The sequence below is a fragment of the Sinocyclocheilus rhinocerous genome, unplaced genomic scaffold (genome assembly GCF_001515625.1).
Source record: "Sinocyclocheilus rhinocerous isolate Xijiao unplaced genomic scaffold, SAMN03320098_v1.1 scaffold19, whole genome shotgun sequence".
NCBI lineage: Eukaryota > Metazoa > Chordata > Actinopteri > Cypriniformes > Cyprinidae > Sinocyclocheilus > Sinocyclocheilus rhinocerous.
The window spans coordinates 2,391,708-2,401,150 of record NW_015638975.1 but is presented as its reverse complement, the minus strand read 5'-3'; the positions used below and the strand labels follow the sequence as shown (position 1 = coordinate 2,401,150).

General features: G+C 36.4%; 1 protein-coding gene and 1 long non-coding RNA gene across 3 annotated transcripts in view; both read left to right on the top strand.

Moving 5' to 3' along the window:
• LOC107750544 (ras-related protein R-Ras2) overlaps nt 1-9,443 on the top strand; it is a 42,059-nt gene that overhangs the window by 6,914 nt on the left and 25,702 nt on the right. The gene's annotated exons all lie outside the window — the stretch shown is intronic.
• The window catches only part of LOC107750545 (uncharacterized), a 7,371-nt gene continuing 1,927 nt past the window's right edge, over nt 4,000-9,443 (top strand). The window contains exons 1-2 of the long non-coding RNA XR_001641153.1: nt 4,000-4,075; nt 8,473-8,477. This is a non-coding gene — a long non-coding RNA (uncharacterized LOC107750545). The remainder of the gene's footprint in view (nt 4,076-8,472; nt 8,478-9,443) is intronic.

The window sequence follows — 9,443 nt, the reverse complement described above, 5'->3', positions numbered from 1 at the left end:
ATAAATAGTTTAAAATTACGAGGGCATTTTTTTTTTTTTTTTTTTTAATGAATAGTTTTGTTTAGCAAAGACACATTTAATTCATCAAACATTGTTACCAAACATTTGTTTTAAATAAATGCTTTTCTTTTGAACTTTTTGTTCATAAAAGAATACAAATGTATCACAATTTCCACAAAATATTAAGCAGCACTGTTTTCAACACTGATACTAATAATAATTTTTTCTTAAGCACCAAATATTTTATATTCAGCTATTTTATTTGTAATTTATGTTTCCTGTCTTTTAATTTTGTAGGATATTGATCTTATGTTTGTTTTTCTGGTGCAGTTTTGCCATGCCTGCTTATTATATTGCAATTTTAAGGGTTTGTTTTCACTTACCCAAAGCACAGTATCTGGGGTAGTTGTGTATTTTAGACCAGGTTGCTTTTTTTTATATATCTGGCAACTCTTCACTTGGAGCTTTAAAGAAGATGACCTGTTTGTGGGAAGGAAGAGTGCAGTCAAGAGTGGAAGTAAAGCAGCACATGTATGCAGACTGAAGAGCAGCCGATTGATCGGGAGTTATAGTAGCTTGAATTACACACACCTTGTAACTGCATTAGTATTTTACTCTAGCCAGGTGGAGACTGAGACACGGCTGAGTTTTGTCATATTTGCCATACACATTCACATCTTCTGTGTCATAACACTGTGATCGGCAAGATGGGAGATCATATATCGAATCAGTGGAAGTGATTATCAGCTGGTTCTGATCATGCAGTGGCCGATCGTTTGGAGCATTCAGAGAACGTAAAGGTCTTTTTTTGCACGTGTATTTGACCTCAAACCACTGATCTAGTTGAGGGGAAAACTATCAGTGAAATAAAGACTTAAAAGTTCATTGAATTTTGTATGTAAACTTTGCCTTTAAAGAAATCATTACATTTTCACAATGGGTTTGACAGTAGTAAGTGTGAAAGACTGTGTGTGGGAGGCTGTGTGAAGCAGGTAACGTGAGAGTAGAGATGTTGTTTTCTTCCTGCAGACTCACCTGTTGATTTCTCACACTGCTGTACTGATAAACACACACACTGTACTGATAAACATGGTACTATTATAGGAGGAAGAGGAAGGACCTCCAAATTTTACAAGTACTTTCCCATAACTACTGCCATTAAAAAGTTTGGGGTCAGTAAGATTTATTTTTTTTTTGTGAAAGAAATTAATAGTGTTATTCAAGGATGCAAAAGTGTCAGCAAAGAAATGTATAATGTTCTAAAATATTTTAAATTCAATTCAAGTTTATTTGTATAGCGCTTTTCACGATACAAATCGTTGCAAAGCAACTTTACAGAAAATTACGTTTCTACAGTATATTTAGTAGTAGCTTATCAGTGGTGACTGTCAGTCAATGTACATATGGCAGAAATGTATTGAAAAATCAATTAAAGATGTAATCAAACAGACGATGAACACTATTAACAACAATTATTATATGATGCAATCAAACGTATAGCAAAATGTGGTAGTTCTGTATGTTGTTTCAGGGTTGGCATCATCTGAGGTCCTCTGAGGGGTTGGCATCATCTCTTCTCAGGTGTTCTGGATCCAGACTGAAGCTTGTGGGGATGTCAATCCCGTGGCAAAAACAGAGAAACAAATAGAGACATAATTAGCGTAGCTGCTGTTCCAACCAAGCAAAATTGATTTGTTTAACCCAAACTAAAGAATAATAATGTGCATTGATCAGATATAACTGCAGTACAAGACTATGAGATGCATTATTTGAATGCTTGGCCAAAGAGATGTGTCTTCAATCTAGATTTAAACAGAGAGAGTGTGTCTGAACCCCGAACATTATCAGGAAGGCTATTCCAAAGTTTGGGAGCCAAATGCGAAAAAGCTCTACCTCCTTTAGTGGACTTGAATTTAATAGGAGAAAATTATTGGTCATCCAATCTTTTACATTTTTAACACACTCTAAGAGTGACCATTAGTTCCACAAACACAGAATTGATATTCTGTAGTGGTGTAGAAAAAAAAATGGTGTGGGATCGGTATTGGCCGATTCTTAGAATTTGGAATACTCTATGAAGCACGCACGTGATGGAGATTTACCGCTGATTACAGAACCGGCTTTCTGACAAGATGCGCGTTAAATATCGCATGCGATTTATCGTGCAGCCCTACTGCGTAGTGTATTATATCTGTGCGATATTTTATTGAGCCTTTTCTTTTATCAGTTTTAAATCTCGGTTATTGTGCACTCTTGAAGAGAGTTTCATCGTTTTGACTGTAGTAACCGACCGCGACATGCAGTTTGAATGCTGAATGGAGGATGACAGACGCAGCGGGGAGAAGAGTTTACGCGAACCTGACTTAAATATTCATCTATACTTCACATTAAACTATGGAACGGCTTAAGAACACTTAATATATAGTGCACGAAAACTTTATGGTGCTTTAAGGCGTTTTTGTGCCTTTCGTGGGACTTAACAATAACACAGCATAGTATACGCACAATATCGGATTTGGATCGGTCTCGTCTGACCGATACCTGATCCGGCAGAAAATGGCAGTATCGGAGCCGATACCAATACTGAGTATCGGATCGATGCATCCCTAATTATTTACTGAACCCTTAAATTAATCACAATTATATAATGAAAGCCATAAAAAACAGACAATTAATCGTGATAATCGTGATAATCGTCATAATCGCCAAAGCCCTAAAACTAGGGTTGGGTATCGTTTGGTTTTTTTTCGATACCGGAAGAGTTTACGCGAACCTGGCTTAAATATTCATCTATACTTCACATTAAACTATGGAACGGCTTAAGAACACTTAATATATAGTGCACGAAAACTTTATGGTGCTTTAAGGCGTTTTTGTGCCTTTCGTGGGACTTAACAATAACACAGCATAGTATACGCACAATATCGGATTTGGATCGGTCTCGTCTGACCGATACCTGATCCGGCAGAAAATGGCAGTATCGGAGCCGATACCAATACTGAGTATCGGATCGATGCATCCCTAATTATTTACTGAACCCTTAAATTAATCACAATTATATAATGAAAGCCATAAAAAACAGACAATTAATCGTGATAATCGTGATAATCGTCATAATCGCCAAAGCCCTAAAACTAGGGTTGGGTATCGTTTGGTTTTTTTTCGATACCGGTTCCAAATCGATACTTTTAAAACCGTTCCGGTGCCTGAACCGATACTTATTAAAAAAATGAATAAATAAAAATTCCCCCAAAAATGATGAATTGGCCATTACCACTATAAACACATGATGACTGTTTCATTCATACTGGACGCCAGAGGGCGCCCTCGCACAGAAAATCCACATATCCAGTCATAGAAGTAGCGAAACTCAGGAAATCCCTTATATGGACAAAGGCATGGCTATTATAGCTGTAAGTTAACTGAGTAAACAGAACATATAAACATTTTGAATGATAAAACAAAGACAATAAACACTCTACTGCGACAACATAGTTTATCTGTTTTATTCAAGTCATCTGGTATTTTCATAATAATTAAGTATATTTATAATCCATTGCTAATCGTTCAGCTTTAGGCATTTTAATTTAAGCATGTTTAGCTTAGTTAACCGGAAGGCTACCTGCTGCCATCAGAGCAAGTACTGCATTCACGCGCTCCTCGGATTCTCTCATTTCCCGAGTTGTGCTTAAGACGGAATGTGAAAACAACATGGACACTCGCGTTACTACAAAGATTTGTTGGATTTGTATTATTAGAGATTTCCGACTTGAGTTCACGAGTATTTTCTCAGTCGGAAAATTATTTTTCACGTGCGGTGCCGGTGATGATGCTTCTTACGTCCGTTTCGGAGAACCAGAGGACAAATAGTTCAATCGATAGCTCAGGCATGGCACCGAAATCTGCATTCTGATTCGGTTCTAGTACATACCAGTTGCATAGAGGTACCGGTGCCATATTGGTACCGGGTTTCGGTACCCAACCCTACCTAAAACAGATAATTAATCGCAATAACGGTGACTATTTTTAGACAACTAATCGTCATCCAAATTTCATAATCGTGACAGCCCTAATCGTAAACACTAAAATAATTTTTTGGCCATACCGCCCAGCCCTAATGTCTGCAAGAATGTTAAAAAATGTTCAGTGTAAGTATATATTTTAAATTTTTTATTTTTTAATTTATTTTTTCTTTGAAAAGCAAGACAAAACAGTAAAAAGCACATTTGGGCTTTTTAATTTTATGCAATGGTGAAAAAAATTGGCAAAATACATGGGGGAAAAAATGTGAAAAACCGTGTTCGGTATTCGGCCCTCGGCCCAGTGTTTCATTTTGTTCAGTTTCGAATTCGGCCAAGAATTTTCATTTCGGTGCATCCCTACTTAGTATAATCAGTGTTGAAAACATTTGTGCTACTTAATATTGTTGTACAACCCTCTACGGACACCTTGGCAATTGAATCGCGGTATGTCAAATACAGGTGTGCTGCGCATCCATTGAGATGAACTGAAAAATATCACAGATCGCTTGATGGAGAGTGAAACTCTGAAGCGCTCAGTCAGAGTGTTCTGTGAGTGAAAATATATCTGTGCTAATCATATACTCAGCCTCCAACTCACACACTGGCGAGTAAAATCTGATAATTTATTAGCCATTGGCTAATATTAGACATCATTTAGTCGCCCAGAGTGAAGATTTAGTCGCATATGCGAGTGATTTACTCGCAATGTAGAGGGTTGTTGTACAAACAGTGATTCACACGACATTTCAGGATTCGTTGAATATGTTCAAAAGAACAGCATTTATTTGAAATAGAATGTTTTGTAACAGTCTTTGATCAATTTAATGCATCACTTTTGATCAATTTAATACATCCTTGCAGAATAAATTAGTTTTCTTAAAAAAAAAATACATATAAATATATATGTAAAAAAATATATAAATGACATTTGACATAAATGATGGTCATGATTAGACTTGTGTCGGTATTCGGTAATGCGATATATCACGGTAATGAATATGCACGATATTGTTATCGTGGGCACTTCTAAATACCGTGAATAATTATATATTACAAATTATTCAGAATTTTGAATGCATTTTAAGAATACTTTTCCCATAAACTGGTCAAAATGCACAACACCGCTGTATGCTGCGTGAAAGACACGTGCGCACTCTGATGTAAACAAGCGCGGACATGAAGCACATGGCGGAACATGTGAGAGAAACTCTGGATGAAAGCGCTTTCACTCTCTGACAGCAGATGGCGCTAAACTGCAGAAATAATAATAATAATAATTCATTTAAATGCAGCCGTTACCCCGGAAACCCTGTAAACAAAGCAGCTGCACTACTTCCTGTTTCTGAATCATGTTTAAATTATGTAAATAGCCATTCAGATTTGTGTATTTGCTATGATGTTCATCACAGCGCCAAATACTTAAATATTTAGACTTAATAGGCTATTTATTTTCAAACTTTTTTTTACATTTTAATCTGGACTACAACATACCCTAGATATTGTTTGAAAGTGTTTTGATTCTTTATTGTTCGGTCACACTTTACATTAGGGCTTCATTAGTTAACATTAGTTAATTCATTAGTTAACATAAACTGCCAATGAAAAATTCTTCTGAACATTCATTAATCTTAGGTAATTACAATATTTAATAACACGTTGTTAAAATCCAGAGTTGCAGCTGTTATTTAATGAGCTAACATGAACTAAGACTTGTATTTTTTAAACAAAGATTAATAACTTCTGTAGCAAATGTAGCTATTGCTCATTGTGAATGTTAATGCATTAACTAAGGTTAACTAATGAGGTCTTATTGTAAAGTGATACCTATTGGTCTTTATAGTTCTTTTGCACTTTAATCTGTGTAAAACTTTTAACTTTATACATTTTTCTGTATTGCTTTATTGCATTTAAATGTTCAGTTATTTTTGTTATAAGAAAAAAGTTATTAAACCTGGTATACTGTATTATGACAGCACTTTTTTTTAACTTCATTTCAATATCGTGATAATACCGCATACCGTAATAAAAGCATTAGCAATTAATCGCAACATGAAAATTTGATACCGGCATATCCCTAGTCATGATAATAAAACCCACAAAATGGTTTTTGAGGATTAGACCACAGCAATCTGCTGCTCATGTCACATGCGAACCACCAAAAAATGCTGTTTAATTCTTAACGCCAGAGAGAGAGGGTGGAAAAGAAAATTAAAATTAAAATTAATTTAATTTAAAAATTAAATATGACTGTTTTGGGCATAAATAACTTAAGTTGACCTCAGTGGAAAAATGAAATCATAAGAATATATGACGTGACCTCTTTAAGGAATAGAACCTTGATCAGAACAGAGCCAGGAACTTCTACATGTGGCCTTTGCTTTGTATAAATCGAGAAGGAGGCCCACACACATTGGGCCCAAACCCATTGATTCCAACTAGCACAGTAGGCAGATGCTGTAAGCATAAACTTCTTAGAGGGGTTACGCGTCGTCCCAGCTGTAGCTTATCCACCGCTGTGCTGACTTATCCGGTTCTTTAATAAAGCACAGCGACAGGCCAATTCATCGCGGTGTCTCAGGAGGCTACACCTCATCATCCGAAATGGAGCACACGGCGTACCTCATTTACTTGCCCGTCTATTGTGGGTTACACACGCCCGGCTCATCTAATAATACACCTCTCGGATGTTTTTCAGCCCTCATTTAAATGAAGTCACTCTTTTCTGATTTGCGTCGCTACTGAAAACACAGCTCTGCACTGGTTAGAGTAGCAGTTTGCAGAAGTGGTAAGTTTTGGTTACATGTGTTTTGAGCGTGTGTGTGTGTGTGTGTGTGTGTGTGTGTTTGAAGGAGAGGAGTGTGACTCTTCACAAGAGGGGGAGGGTATGTAGGCTGTGCGTCTGTGTTTGTCTGATGTTTGTTGAGTGGCGCTCACACACATCTCTCCCTCGCATACTGCCTCTTTCGTTAACTTCTGTGGCTTTTATGTGGCTCGCGTTCTTCTGAGGTATCCTGTTTACTTGTGCTAACTGCTGGATGAACATCTATTGACTGAATCGTGGCTCACACCTTGTCTGCTTTACGCTGCGCTCTGAAAATTATACCACACCTTTTCTACCCTCTAGAACAAAAAACAAAATTTCCATTGCGTAACAAACATACAATCTGTTGAGTTTGCATGCTGAGAGGATTTTGAAGTTAAACAATACTCTTGCTTTTCTTGGAATTGTGTTAAGTTATGTATGTTTGTTTTCTTCCAAAGAGACTATTAAAAGTTTGTATTTCTAATACGCCAATCATTTATCAGGTATAATCGATATAAACGAGGAGAATAAAAGGAGATTGGTCATGTCAAGCAGTCTGCTGAGCATCTGCAAAACATATTCATAAATTTGACATCTGCTTTAATATCTGCTTATTGATATATCTGTTATTCAATTATAATCAAGTCTCATTTAAAAAAAAAAAAAAATCAGAGTTCTGTCTGTTCAACAGCAAACATGTTATTTTTGCTTCTAATTAGGACAGTCAGTTTTGCAGAAAAGGATGTCAATACGTCTCAGGTACACTTATGGGTTCACATAGGATGTCCGGTCTACACTATTTTTTCAATTTAAATGATCTGTGTACATGAGTCAGACTCACAATCTTTGGTAATTGCATTATGTGTAACTTTTTTTTTTCAGCATCAGGATCACTGTTTTTTTAGATGCTGTGTCTAGTTAGAAGTCCAAAAAAAAAGAAGGATACTTTTATTCAAGAAGGACACATTAAATTGATCAAAAGAGACAATAACGACATTTATAATATTACTAAAGATTTCTGTTTCAAATAAATGGTTTTGAACTTTTAATTAATCAAAGAATCACTATTTTCACAAAAATATTAAGCAGAGCTACTGTTTTCAACATTAATAATAAGAATTGATTTCTTGAGCACAAGATTGTAAAGGATCATGTGACAATGAAAACTGGAGTATTGGCTGCTCAAAAGCTTTGCCACCACAGGAATAAATTCCCTTTTAAAATGTATTAAAATATAAAAAATTCTTTTTAATTGTAATAATGCATTTTAATAATTGTTTTATATTTTACAATATTACTGTTTTTACTGTATTTTTTAAATTGCAGCCTTGGTGAGAATAAGAAGCTTCTTTCAGAAACATTTAAAAAATATTCTGCTTAAATAATGTTGTCTATTTTTGCAAGCTGGCCGAAAAGTTATTTGCTCTCTGAAGCTGGGTGGGTAACAATGCAAGTCTTTATTGTGGCAGCAAGTGTGGAACAGTCACACGCAGGAGGGACATTATGAAAGTGCTGACCTGATATCACACTCCCAAACAATTGCAGTTGCTGAGCAATATTTAAGCCTTTTGGCATTGCCTGCCCTGATGATTTTCCATACAGGCACGTGCCACGGGGTCAGTGGCTTTATAGTGGGCTTTGATGAAGTTACAGTTCAGCTGCTCTGTGAGTCACTGAACTCATGGCGCCTTCCCCCGGAAGTCTGGCCAGCGAATCAGACCCCCTTTCCTGCATTCCTCATGTGCCCTCAGTATGCATGCATAACTCACCCTGTCCTCCTGGTCTAGCCCAGTATGAGCCACCCACTCCCCTCAGCCCCAGCCCAGCATACACCATTATCACCTTCAGCTGTAGCCACCATCCGATCTTACAAAGAAGACTTTTCTAACCTATTTAAAGTCAGCATGAAATGAATCCTATTATGTAAATCCATGTTATTGATCTATATTTCATGTATTTTTTGGGACATATATTACAAAGAAACCACAGACTTCTCTCTGGTGAAACATGCCAGACTTCGGTAAACACATGTCGTCCACATAAACTCTGCCCCTTAATTACAACCAACTGCAAGCTCGCATTCAGATCTGCCTCCATCCAATCAACAACCAGTGGATCGAACCAAGTCTCCACCTGACATATTTTTCATTCTTAATAATCCATTTCATTATGATGTAAATCACAAGTAAAGAAGTATTGAAAAGAAGTTCCATTACATTGCAGTTTTAAATTAGACCTTAAATTGATAAAAAAATATTTAAGGTGGTTGTTATGTGCTTTTTTTATTTAAAGCTAGAAGTATTGTCTTCCTTTGGTAAGAAGGCAGAAGAGTTCTTCTCTTTGAATACTAATAAATTAGATAATTGATGCATGAAATAAACTGAAATATTGTAATCAACTGTCATCCATACGTATTCATTTTAATAATCTTTATAATAATTCATATTTTGGTTTGTGAGATCAGAGATCGCGCTGCGCACATGTACAAACATTCAGGAGGACACAAACCTCTTGAGAATGCTCTCCCGTGACTTTTATTAATAAAATAGATTAAATAGCCTACTGGAGAGACGCACAGTCGCAGGTAGGCTAGTTCACACAGGCAACGGTCCCCTCTC